Source organism: Bufo bufo, chromosome 8 (assembly GCF_905171765.1).
Source record: "Bufo bufo chromosome 8, aBufBuf1.1, whole genome shotgun sequence".
NCBI classification, from domain to species: domain Eukaryota; kingdom Metazoa; phylum Chordata; class Amphibia; order Anura; family Bufonidae; genus Bufo; species Bufo bufo.
In genome coordinates, this window is record NC_053396.1 from 53,342,447 (window position 1) to 53,355,903 (window position 13,457).

The 13,457-nt window shown below is 48.7% G+C and overlaps 1 long non-coding RNA gene across 1 annotated transcript; it reads left to right on the top strand.

The window, feature by feature from the left end:
* The first annotated feature begins 2,057 nt into the window (after positions 1 to 2,057).
* Positions 2,058 to 6,871, top strand: LOC120977030. The gene is made up of 3 exons (XR_005773810.1): positions 2,058 to 2,152; positions 4,607 to 4,675; positions 6,729 to 6,871. It is a non-coding gene; the product is annotated as an uncharacterized LOC120977030 (long non-coding RNA).
* Positions 6,872 to 13,457: the final 6,586 nt, after the last annotated feature.

Genomic DNA, 13,457 nt, shown 5'->3' on the forward strand with positions numbered 1-13,457 from the left:
CCTTCCCTCAGCTGCCCCCCCCATACAAGATAACCCCTCCCTCAGCATACACACAGCTGCTCCCCCCATACAAGATACCCCTTCCCTCAGCATCCACGCAGCTGCCCCCCCATACAAGATACCCCCTCCCTCAGCAGCTGCCCCCCCATACAAGATACCCTTCCCTCAGCAGCTGCCCCCCCATACAAGATACCCCTTCCCTCAGCAGCTGCCCCCCCATACAAGATACCCCTTCCCTCAGCAGCTGCCCCCCCATACAAGATACCCCTTCCCTCAGCTGCCCCCCCATACAAGATACCCCTTCCCTCAGCATCCACGCAGCTGCCCCCCATACAAGATACCCATTCCCTCAGCATCCACGCAGCTGCCCCCCCATACAAGATACCCCTTCCCTCAGCATCCACGCAGCTGCCCCCCCATACAAGATACCCATTCCCTCAGCATCCACGCAGCTGCCCCCCCATACAAGATACCCCTTCCCTCAGCATCCATGCAGCTGCCCCCCCATACAAGATACCCCTTCCCTCAGCATCCATGCAGCTGCCCCCCCATACAAGATACCCCTTCCCTCAGCATCCACGCAGCTGTCCCCCCATACAAGATACCCCTTCCCTCAGCATCCATGCAGCTGCCCCCCCATACAAGATACCCCTTCCCTCAGCATCCATGCAGCTGCCCCCCCATACAAGATACCCCTTCCCTCAGCATCCACGCAGCTGTCCCCCCCATACAAGATACCCCTTCCCTCAGCTGCCCCCCCATACAAGATACCCCTTCCCTCAGCATCCACGCAGCTGCCCCCCCATACAAGATACCCCCTCCCTCAGCATCCACGCAGCTGTCCCCCCCATACAAGATACCCCTTCCCTCAGCATCCACGCAGCTGTCCCCCCCATACAAGATACCCCTTCCCTCAGCTGCCCTCCCATACAAGATACCCCCTCCCTCAGCATCCACGCAGCTGTCCCCCCCCATACAAGATACCCCCTCCCTCAGCATCCACGCAGCTGTCCCCCCCATACAAGATACCCCTTCCCTCAGCTGCCCCCCCATACAAGATACCCCTTCCCTCAGCATCCACGCAGCTGTCCCCCCCATACAAGATACCCCTTCCCTCAGCTGCCCTCCCATACAAGATACCCCCTCCCTCAGCATCCACGCAGCTGCCCCCCCATACAAGATACCCCTTCCCTCAGCATCCACGCAGCTGCCCCCCCATACAAGATACCCCCTCCCTCAGCATCCACGCAGCTGTCCCCCCCATACAAGATACCCCCTCCCTCAGCATCCACGCAGCTGCCCCCCATACAAGATACCCCCTCCCTCAGCATCCACGCAGCTGTCCCCCCCATACAAGATACCCCCTCCCTCAGCATCCACGCAGCTGCCCCCCCATACAAGATACCCCTTCCCTCAGCATCCACGCAGCTGCCCCCCCATACAAGATACCCCCTCCCTCAGCATCCACGCAGCTGCCCCCCCATACAAGATACCCCTTCCCTCAGCATCCACGCAGCTGTCCCCCCCATACAAGATACCCCTTCCCTCAGCATCCACGCAGCTGTCCCCCCCATACAAGATACCCCTTCCCTCAGCATCCACGCAGCTGCCCCCCCATACAAGATACCCCTTCCCTCAGCATCCACGCAGCTGCCCCCCCATACAAGATACCCCCTCCCTCAGCATCCACGCAGCTGTCCCCCCCATACAAGATACCCCTTCCCTCAGCTGCCCCCCCATACAAGATACCCCCTCCCTCAGCATCCACGCAGCTGTCCCCCCCATACAATCCCTCACAGCACATCCCCAACAATTTCAGTACCAAATAAGTTACTTAATCAGCAGGTTCCGCGTACTTCTATAACGCTGCAGGAGTTTTTTAGTTCACTCCCCGCGCTGCTGACACTAGCGAGCTCCAGCCGCCATGATACATGCGAAAAAGAGCGCGGATCTCCTATTTCCGATCCACGTGATCTTGGAGTGCCACGTGATGCAGTGACGTCAGGAGGTCCTTACGGAGCATAGTATTTAGCCATTACCCTGGTTTAACCGTATCTCGGTCCAAGGCTATAGGCAGATGTATAGGTCTCGGCCTGAAAACGGGGAAGGCCGCAGCAGCCAGTAACCCATATTATGTGGAATAATAGAAATGGTAAACGGCAGCTGAGGTAGCATCTCAAGACATGTGCCCAGTGGAAACAATAGCAGAAAGAAAAGGCAGTACCCTAGTGATGGGAAGTTCGAATCTTCTATGAATCGGTTCATTTGAATCAGCTCATTCAAAGGAACCGATTCATAAATCGAACCTTCAATTCACTTGTCGAGTCGGCTGACAAGCATCTTCGATTCACCTGCCGAGTCGGCTGACAAGCATCTTAGATTCACTTGCCGAGTCGGCTGACAAGCATCTTAGATTCACTTGCCGAGTCGGCTGACAAGATTCTTAGATTCACTTGCCGAGTCGGCTGACAAGCATCTTAGATTCACTTGCCGAGTCGGCTGACAAGTATCTTAGATTCACTTGCCGAGTCGGCTGACAAGCATCTTAGATTCACTTGCCGAGTCGGCTGACAAGATTCTTAGATTCACCTGCCGAGTCGGCTGACAAGCATCTTAGATTCACTTGCCGAGTCGGCTGACAAGATTCTTCGATTCACTTGCCGAGTCGGCTGACAAGCATCTTAGATTCACTTGCCGAGTCGGCTGACAAGCATCTTAGATTCACTTGCCGAGTCGGCTGACAAGCATCCAGGGGGTGGGGAAAACTCAGGACTGGAGGTAATGGTTGCAGACCAGGTGGGTTGGGAAGGCCCGGCCTTCACTCTAGGATCATGTTACACGAGACCTGCTCGTCTCTACTACCTCAAACGGATCAGCTCAGTCAGATGAATCGATTCAAAAGAACAATTCGTTCAAGAACTGGACATCTCTAAGTATCCCTGAGAAAGGGGGGGATTACAAACACCTGATAGGGCTCTATAATACTGAATAGACAAGCATACCAATCAGCTCTTGAAAACTCCAAAGAGGGACAATATGAGCAGGCGACTGTGGTAATTTTTTTTCATAATAGGCCACGCCTATAACTGCCCAAACCATAACTATGAACACCCAGTCTCCTTAAAGGGAACCTGTCGCCTCTACTATGCTACCCTCACTGAGCGTTTCTAAATGTTCATTGTGTTACCCTAATCATATAAATTACACTTTTCATTTAATTTGCAGACAAATTAAATAAATATATAGCATTATTATGCAAATTAACATACGAGTCATATCTTACTTTTGTGACCAGAGAAGAGTCATATTTTCTCTGAGTCAAGCTCCTCAGCTCCGCTTAGGGCTACTTTCACACTCGCGTTTGGTGCGGATCCGTCATGGATCTGCACAGACGGATCCGTTCAGATAATGCAACCGTCTGCATCCGTTCAGAACGGATCCGTTTGTATTATCTTTAACATAGCCAAACGGATCCGTCTTGAACACCACTGAAAGTCAATGGAGGACGGATCAGGTTTCTATTGTGTCTGAGAAAACGGATCCGTCCCCATTGACTTACATTGTGTGTCAGAACGGAACCGTTTGGCTCACTTTCGTCAGACAGACACCAAAACGCTGCAAGCAGCGTTTTGGTGTCCGTCTCCAGGCTCGGACTGGCCCACCGGGATGCCGGGGACACCCTCGGTGGGCCTCTGGCCTTTTCATTCATAATGATTAGTGCGGCAGGCAGCTCTCCAGCACTGCTGCCTGCCACTTCAATGAGCACGACAGTGATACCTCAGACTTGTCATATAAGTGGCATCGTGGTGAGATGACTGATCCATGATCATTCACCTCGCTACTTCACTTGCCATGGCCGCCAGTGCCTAGCGCCTCCTCTCCAGACCGCTCCCCTGCAGCGCTGCTTAGTGCAGCTGGGCCCACCTTGCACCATCGTGGGCCCTGCCTCCTCATATGTGACATGCCTACGCTGCGCTCTCCATACAGAGCATCCCTGCGCAGCGCAGGCGCGCAGCCAGTAAGGTTCCCCGCCGCGCCCTGGATTCTGCAGAGCACAGCGGCGGGTTTATAGTGTGCCCTGGGTGCCCAGCAGTTAGCCCTCTGTCTCAGGCAGTCCAGATAGGTGTGAATACCTCTGATTCCGGGGCCCACATGTGAATGCAACCACTGCACCCCTTACAGTTATATCACTACCTAGTTCAGCTTATTATCCTACAGGGGGCAGTTAGGTCATCAATATCTGATAATCGGGACTCCAACAGGCTTGCCGATCATCTGCGCCAGAAGTGTGGGGGCGCTGCTGCAGGAACCAGCCCGTCTGCTGCACAATGGATGGAGCGGTGCAGTTTCAGGACCAACTTCCAGCACTAGAGCTACTCTAAAACAGCAGGGGATGCAGGGTGTCAGAACCTCAGTGATCCGATATTGATAGGCCATCAATATTAAAATCCCGGACAACCCAGTGTAAGGTTTTTTTAAAACAGCAGCTGCATGGCATTGATCGCTACAGGTGGTGTGAAGTCCGCTAATATACCCCAAGTCCTTGTTCATGTCTTTTTTACAAAGTGTTTTTATGTCAGGAGATTAATTTTGTATGTCCGCATAGGGAGAGATCTGTCAATCAATCCATGTCAGGCCCAGACAAGCCGGGTGGGGAAAAGATCTTGCGATTATGGTAGGACAACCCTTTTTATTATAATGTAGATTATGTACAACATGAGGAGGTTACAATTTGGTACATTTCATGCCAGACATATATGGTTAAAGGTTTTGTCTCACATCAGTAAATGGCATTTATCATGCAGTTAATACAAGGCACTTACTAATGTATTGTGATTCTCCATATTGCCTCCTTTCCATCACATTATACACAGCACGTATCTGTGGTTACGACCACCCTGCAATCCAGCAGTGGTGGCCGTGCTTACACACTATAGGGAAAGGCTGGAAGTGCACATAGGCCAACACCTTTACCTACAGTGTGCAAGCACGGCCACCGCTGCTGGATTGCAGTGTGGTCAAAACCATGGATCCGTGCTGTGTATAATGTGATGGAAAAGAGTCAATATGGAGAATCAGAATACATTAGTTAGTGCCTTGTATTAACTTTTTCTACATGATAAATGTCAATTGCTGAAGCGAGACAACCCCTTTATCCCCTTTAAGTGTCCTACACTTAAAGGGTTAGGCATACATTTCTTGGTGTATGCATTGTCTGTTTCCTGTATGTGATTGGTGTGTGCTGTATATGTATCAGTGGTGTATGTGCAGCATGTGACATATGCGTCAGTAGCATGTGAGCCGTGTATACGTTTCTTGTGTGCCACATGTGTCCAATGAGTGATTGGTGTGTGCTGCATGTGTCTTGTTTCTGACTGACTAAGGCCTCTTTCACACGAGCGTCACGGATTAGGTCCGGATGCGTTCATGGTGTGTTCAGGAAAACACACAGCCCCATTCGCTTCTATGCCTGCTGGATCCGGCAATCTGTATGCAAACGGATACCATTTGTAGACGGATACGGATGTGGATCCGTCTCACAAATGCATTGCAATACCGAATACGTCTCTCCGGTTGTCATCTGGAAAAACGGATCTGATATTTATCTTTTTCACATTTTTAAAGGTCTGCGCATGCACAGACCGCAAAACCGCATCCGTTTTTCCGGAACACTTGGGGCTGGATCTGGTATTAATGCATTTCAATGGAAAAAAATGCCGGATCCAGCATTCCGGCAAGTGTTCCGGAATTTTGGACGGAGAAAATACGGCAGCATGCTGCTATATTTTTTCCGTCCAAAAACCGTACAGTGACTGAACTGAAGACATCCTGATGCATCCTGAACGAATTACTCTCCATTTAGAATGCATTAGGGTAAAACTAGGACGGAACTCAATACCGGAAAAGTTTAACGCAAGTGTGAAAGTACCCTTAAAGGGAGTCTGTCATCAAAGTTTCATTTTTTTAAACCTTCCCATAGCTTTCTAGCAGCCTTACAGTTAATAAAAACGTTACCTTTATGAGTAATCCTGGACTTATAAAACCGGCAAAAAACAACTTAGTAGCATATGCAAATGAGGGCTCGCAAGTGCCCAGGGGCGGCATTACCCTCGTAGGTGCCCAGCTAGCTCAGCCTTATTGTCGCTTCCCCCCGCCCAGTCTTTCCCTCTGACCGCCCATCTACTTACTTCTTGTTTCGCCGAGATCCCGCGCCTGCGCACTCAGTCAGTCAGCCGGCGCATGCGCATTAATTACTGTGATGCCGTACAAGGAATGGGCATCGCAGTGCGCATGCGCCGGCCGAAGGACTGAGTGCGCAGGCGCGGGATCTCGGCGAAACAAGAAGTAAGTAGATGGGCGGTCAGAGGGAAAGACAGGGCGGGGGGAAGCGACAATAAGGCTGAGCTAGCTGGGCACCTACGAGGGTAATGCCGCCCCTGGGCACTTGCGAGCCCTCATTTGCATATGCTACTAAGTTGTTTTTTGCCGGTTTTATAAGTCCAGGATTACTCATAAAGGTAACGTTTTTATTAACTGTAAGGCTGCTAGAAAGCTATGGGAAGGGTTAAAAAGGTGAAACTTTGATGACAGACTCCCTTTAAGTGCAGGATAGCTATATATGTGTAAATTCTGCCACATGTATGTTTGTGTCCGCCATTATACTTCATCTTTAATATTTCTGTTATCACTGTAAGTGCTCATGAACACAACCGTTTGATGTTTTGCAGTCTGCAAATTGCGTATCCCCAAAACATCGATACTGGGTGTGTGCGTTCCACATTATGCGGAACAGAACAGCCGACCTCTAACAGAACAGTCCTATCCTTGTCTGTAATGCTGACAATAAAATGACAAGTTCTATCATTTTGCAGAACGGCCATGCGGACATACAGACACAGAATGCACACAGAGTCAAATTTTTTTTTTTTTTTGCGGCCTCATTGAAGTTAAGTGAACGGTACAGACATGGGAATAAAAATAAGTTTGTGTGTAGGAGCCCTAAGGTGGGCCCCCAGAATCAGTTACACTGGTGGGCCCTAAGTTCCCCAGTCCGACACTGTCCGTCTCCAAAGCAGAATGGTGACTGATGCATTCTGAGCATTAGAATGCAAGCTGATCAGTTTGGACCGCTTTTGAGAGCCCTAAACGGATCTCACAAACGGAATGCCAAAACGCCAGTGTAAAAGTAGCCTTAGAAATGCCACTACAGATAAAATTTCGCGTGAGCTTCCTTGCTTCAAGGTAATCACGCAGAATGATTTCAGCGGGCATCCTGTCACAATTAACCCCCGCCGCAATGTCTGTTTAAAGTTAGGACGTACCGGTACGTCCTGAGTCCTTAAGGACTCGGGAAACAGGGAGTACCGGTACGCCCTAAGTCCCTAAGGAATTAAAGAGGACCTTTCATGTTTTTCTTTTATTTTAAATAAATACCTTTCCTTGTGGGGTACTCCCCACTGATGCTGCCACCCTGACAGTTTTTTTTTTATATCTCTCCTACTCCCCGCTGTGCCCCCCTGCAGTTTTACCACTCAGTATGTTAATACTGAGCATTGGTACAGGTAGGAGAAGACGCCAGGGTTTCTCAATGGGCGTCTTCTTTTCCCTGGCTGTGCCGCGGTCCAATCACAGCAGAGAGAAGGAGACGCCCATTGAGAAACCCTGCCGTCTTCTCCTCCCAGTACCGATGCTCAGTATTAACATAATGAGTGGGAGAATTGGCAGGGTGGCAGCATCAGCGAAAGGTATTTATCTAAACTAAAAGAAAAACATGAAAGGTCCTCTTTAAAGGGGTAACATAGCCACAATTTCACCCAGTCAGCCCCCCTGATATAAGCATTGCAGCATTTCATGCTGCAATGCTCTCCTTTGCCCTTTACTGAATCACGCAGGGAAAAGATCATGGATCCGATGATGTACCAGCCACTCCATAAGGACTGCTAGGATGAGGCTTCCGCCCAGCAGTGAGCCTGGTGATGTTACCGGCTCTGCTAGGCGGGCTTTAGCGCTGCCCTAGCCTGTAAAATGGCTAGGGCAGCGTTAAAGCCCGCCTATCAGAGTCAGCGACGTCACCGGGAACACTGCTAGGCGGAAGCCTCCGCCCAGCAGTATAATATTTTAAACAAAAAAGGCCATTGCCCTGCGCAATCCAGCGCAGGGCAAGGGAGAGCATCAGAGCATTTCATGCTCTGATGCTGATATCACAGGGCCTGCCTGGGTGAAATTCAGAAATTCTGGATATGTCCAGGTTCAGCTCCGAACCAGGACAACCCCTTTAATGCCGCCATATAGTAATTATTCCCCCTTTGTGTGTCACCGCCAGCTCTGTGAGAAGGTCTGTTAGACGTTCTTCGCTACCTCTTGCATGAAGTTCTTTGTTTTGGTTTCACTTTGTCATCTCCTTTCCTTCTCCCAGCTGTCATCTATTTGCACTGATTGTCTCCCTTTATATTCCCTCCCATACTGCCTCACTTTGCGGTTTATACTTCTTTCTGGATGAGTTGTTCACTGCTGGAGGCTGCTACTGCTGATTCCTCAGATAAGTCTGTTTCCTTTATTTGTGTTTACTTGCTGGCTTGATTGTAGGTGACCCTGACTCCGTCCGTATTAAGTGCAGGGAGCTGGTGGTCGTGTCCCCTCACTATTATAGGGATTCAGGTGTCAGATAGTATAAGGTACGTGGACATGCAATCGTCTACCATAAAGATCTTTGCATGGACATAGCAGACAGGGAGAGCTCTAGGGGTTGTATAAGGCTCACCCATATGCTCCTTAGTTTGGGATCAAGCCAGTCGGATGTTTATAAGTTCCAGCTTTCTGCAACACCATCCGTGACATTATAAACCGCCATAACCGTCTTAAGCATGGATCCGGTTTCAGACTTGATTGACCACATGCAAGGTCTTTCACTAGAGGTAGCAGATCTCCGTAAAACTGTGTCTCAGTTTCAGGTGACCGGTTCTGCTTGCGTTCATGGAGTTTGTTCTGAGCCTAAGATTTCTCTTCCGGATACGTTCTCCGGGGGTAGTGAGAATTTTGTTCGCTTTAGATAGGCTTGCAAACTCCATTTTCGCCTACTTCCTCATTCCTCTGGTGATGAGGAGCAGAGGGTGGGGATCATCATCTCGCTACTCAGGGATAACGCTCAGTCTTGGGCCTTTTCGCTGCTCTTGGAGGGGCACGGCCCCTCCAATCGGTGGATAAATTTTTTGTAGCCCTGGGGCAGATATATGATGACCCGGATCGTATTGCTCTGGCTGAATCTAAACTGCGTCTTTTATGCCAGGGTAAACAGTCCGCAGAGATATATTGTTCAGAATTTCAGAGATGGGCAGCTGATACTGGTTGGAATGAAGCTGCACTCCGAAGTCAATTTTGCCATTGTCTTTCGGAAAGATTGAAAGATGCATTTGCTTTTCATGAGAGACCAGCCTCGTTAGAATCTGCCATGTCTCTAGCTGTTTCGAATTGACAGGCGTCTTAGAGAGAGAGGAGACTACTCCTTCCTGTCATATTCAGTCCAAGGAGAGTGGGGCTGTCTCACTCAGTGCGCAGGGGTCTCAGTCTCTCTCAATCCTCTCTGAGGAGGAGGCCATGCAGCTGGGTTTGCTTGCCTCTGATAGTAGAGGATTCAGCTCTTAGAAGAGGGTTTGTTTCTGTTGTGGGGGTATAAATCATTTGGCTAATGTTTTCCCCTCTAGGAGATTCATGGAGTTTTCTGAGGGTAATAAAACAAAAAGAAAAAAACCCTCTAAAAACTTTCCATTTGCTACTATTGGCAAGGTTAATGCGGAAATTGAAGGTTTGCCATTTAATTGTAGTTCCCATTTTCTCCTACCTGCCAGGGTGGCGCTAGACAGCAAGAACATTGTTTGTGAGATTTTTGTAGATAGTGGAGCAGCTGTCAATCTCATTGATAATCAATTTGCAATAACGCATGGTTTCCAGGTATGCACTTTGGAAAAGGATATACCTGTTTTTGCTATCGATTCCGCTCCACTTTCTCAAAGATCATTAACCGCCTCCGGACCGCCTAACGCAGGATCGCGTTCCGGAGGCGGCTGACTCAGGCACAATCACGCATCTACGCGTCATCTCGCGAGAGGCGAGATTTCCTGTGAACGCGCGCACACAGGTGCGCTCGTTCACAGGAACTGCAGGTAATCGAGTGGATCTTCAGCCTGCCAGTGGCGATCATTCGCTGGCAGGCTGTAGATCCGATTTTTTTTTAACCCCTTAAAGGTATATTAGACGCTGTTTTGATAACAGCGTCTAATATACCTGCTACCTGGTCCTCTGGTGGTCCCTTTTGCTTGGATCGACCACCAGAGGACACAGGCAGCTCTGTAAAGTAGCACCAAACACCACTACACTACACCCCCCCCTGTCACTTATTAACCCCTTATTAACCCCTGATCACCCCATATAGACTCCCTGATCACCCTCCTGTCACTGATCACCCCCCTGTAAGGCTCCATTCAGACGTCCGTATGTGTTTTGCGGATCCGCGGATCCGCAAAACACATACGGACGTCTTAATGGAGCTTGACCTGACAGGGGGGTGATCAATGACAGGGGGTGATCACCCCATATAGACTCCCTGATCACCCCCTGTCATTGATCACCCCCCTGTAAGGCTCCATTAAGACGTCCGTATGCGTTTTGCGGATCCGCGGATCCGCAAAACACATACGGACGTCTGAATGGAGCCTTACAGGGGGGTGATCACCCCATATAGACTCCCTGATCACCCCCTGTCATTGATCACCCCCCTGTAAGGCTCCATTCAGACGTCCGTATGTGTTTTGCGGATCCATGGATCCGCAAAACACATACGGACGTCTGAATGGAGCCTGACAGGGGGGGTGATCAATGACAGGGGGGTGATCACCCCATATTAGACTCCCTGATCACCCCCCTGTCATTGATCACCCCCCTGTAAGGCTCCATTCAGACGTCCGTATGTGTTTTGCGGATCCGCGGATCCGCAAAACACATACGGACGTCTTAATGGAGCTTGACCTGACAGGGGGGTGATCAATGACAGGGGGTGATCACCCCATATAGACTCCCTGATCACCCCCTGTCATTGATCACCCCCCTGTCAGGCTCCATTCAGACGTCCGTATGTGTTTTGCGGATCCATGGATCCGCAAAACACATACGGACGTCTGAATGGAGCCTGACAGGGGGGTGATCAATGACAGGGGGGTGATCACCCCATATAGACTCCCTGATCACCCCCCTGTCATTGATCACCCCCCTGTAAGGATCCATTCAGACGTCAGTATGTGTTTTGCGGATCCACGGATCCGCGGATCCGCAAAACACATACGGACGTCTGAATGGAGCCTTACAGGGGGGTGATCACCCCATATAGATTCCCTGATCACCCCCCTGTCATTGATCACCCCCCTGTAAGGCTCCATTCAGACGTCCGTATGTGTTTTACGAATACCCGGATCCGCAAAACACGGACACCGGCAATGTGCTTTCCGCATTTTGCGGATCCGCACATTGCCAGAACTATATAGAAAATGCCTTTTCTTGTCCGCAATTGCGGACAAGAATAGGACATGTTCTATAGGCTCTAGAAAAAACGCAGTGTTCGCCCGATCAGGCCTGATCTTGTGCGCACACTTGCGTTCAGTCCGCCCCACCGCAGTGACAGAATTTTTTTTTCTGATCACTGCAAAAACACCGTAAAATCGCTGCTGCGCTATAAAAAGATCACTTTTGAGGGGCATGGCGAGTTCATAGAAGATAATTATTTTTTTTTTCTTACAAAGTCTCATATTCCACTAACTTGTGACAAAAAATAAAATCTCACATGAACTCACCATACCCCTCACGGAATCCAAATGCGTAAAAATTTTTAGACATTTATATTCCAGACTTCTTCTCACGCTTTAGGGCCCCTAAAATGCCAGGGCAGTATAAATACCCCACAAGTGACCCCATTTCAGAAAGAAGACACCCCAAGGTATTCGCTGAGGGGCATATTGAGTCCATGAAAGATTGAACTTTTTGTCAGAAGTTAGCGGAAAGGGAGACTTTGTGAGAAAAAACAAAAAAAAATCTATTTCTGCTAACTTGTGCAAAAAAAAAAAAACTTCTATGAACTCGCTATGCCCCTCACGGAATACCTTGGGGTGTCTTCTTTCCAAAATGGGGTCACATGTGGGGTAGGGCAATGCGTTTTGGGTTGTCTTTTACATATACCCATGCTGGGTGAGAGAAATCTCTCTCTAAAATGACAACTTTGTATAAAAAAAAATGGGAAAAGTTGACTTTTACAGAGATATTTCTCTCACCCAGCATGGGTATATGTAAAAATACACCCCAAAACATATTGCCCTACTTCTCCTGAGTACGGCGATACCACATGTGTGACACTTTTTTGCAGCCTAGGTGGGCAAAGGGGCCCACATTCTAAAGAGCACCTTTAGGATTTCACAGGACATTTTTTACACATTTGAATTTCAAACTACTTCTCACGCATTAGGGCCCCTAAAATGCCAGGGCAGTATAACTACCCCACAAGTGACCCCATTTTGGAAAGAAGACACCCCAAGGTATTTCGTGATGGGCATAGTGAGTTCATGGAAGTTTTTATTTTTTGTCACAAGTTAGTGGAATATGAGACTTTGTAAGGAAAAAAATAAAAATCATTATTTTCCGCTAACTTGTGCCAAGAATAAAAAAATTCTAGGAACTCGCCATGCCCCTCACGGAATACCTTGGGGTGTCTTCTTTCCAAAATGGGGTCACTTGTGGGGTATTTATACTGCCTTGGCATTTTAGGGGCCCTAATGTGTGAGAAGTAGTTTGAAATCCAAATGTGTTAAAAATGCCCTGTGAAATCCTAAAGGTGCTCTTTAGAATTTGGGCCCCTTTGCCCACCCAGGCTGCAAAAAAGTGTCACACATGTGGTATCGCCGTACTCAGGAGAAGTAGGGCTATGTGTTTTGGGGTGTATTTTTACATATACCCATGCTGGGTGAGATAAATATCTCTGTCAAATGACAACTTTGTATAAAAAATGGGAAAAGTTGTCTTTTAGAGAGATATTTCTCTCACCCAGCATGGGTATATGTAAAAATACACCCCAAAACACATTGCCCAACTTCTCCTGAGTACGGAGATACCACATGTGTGACACTTTTTTGCAGCCTAGGTGGGCAAAGGGTCCCAAATTCTAAAGAGCACCTTTAGGATTTCACAGGACATTTTTTACACATTTGAATTTCAAACTACTTCTCACGCATTAGGGCCCCTAAAATGGCAGGGGAGTATAACTACCCCACAAGTGACCCCATTTTGGAAAGAAGACACCCCAAGGTATTTCGTGATGGGCATAGTGAGTTCATGGAATTTTTTATTTTTTGTCACAAGTTAGTGGAATATGAGACTTTGTAAGAAAAAATAAAAAATCCTCATTTTCCACTAACTTGTGA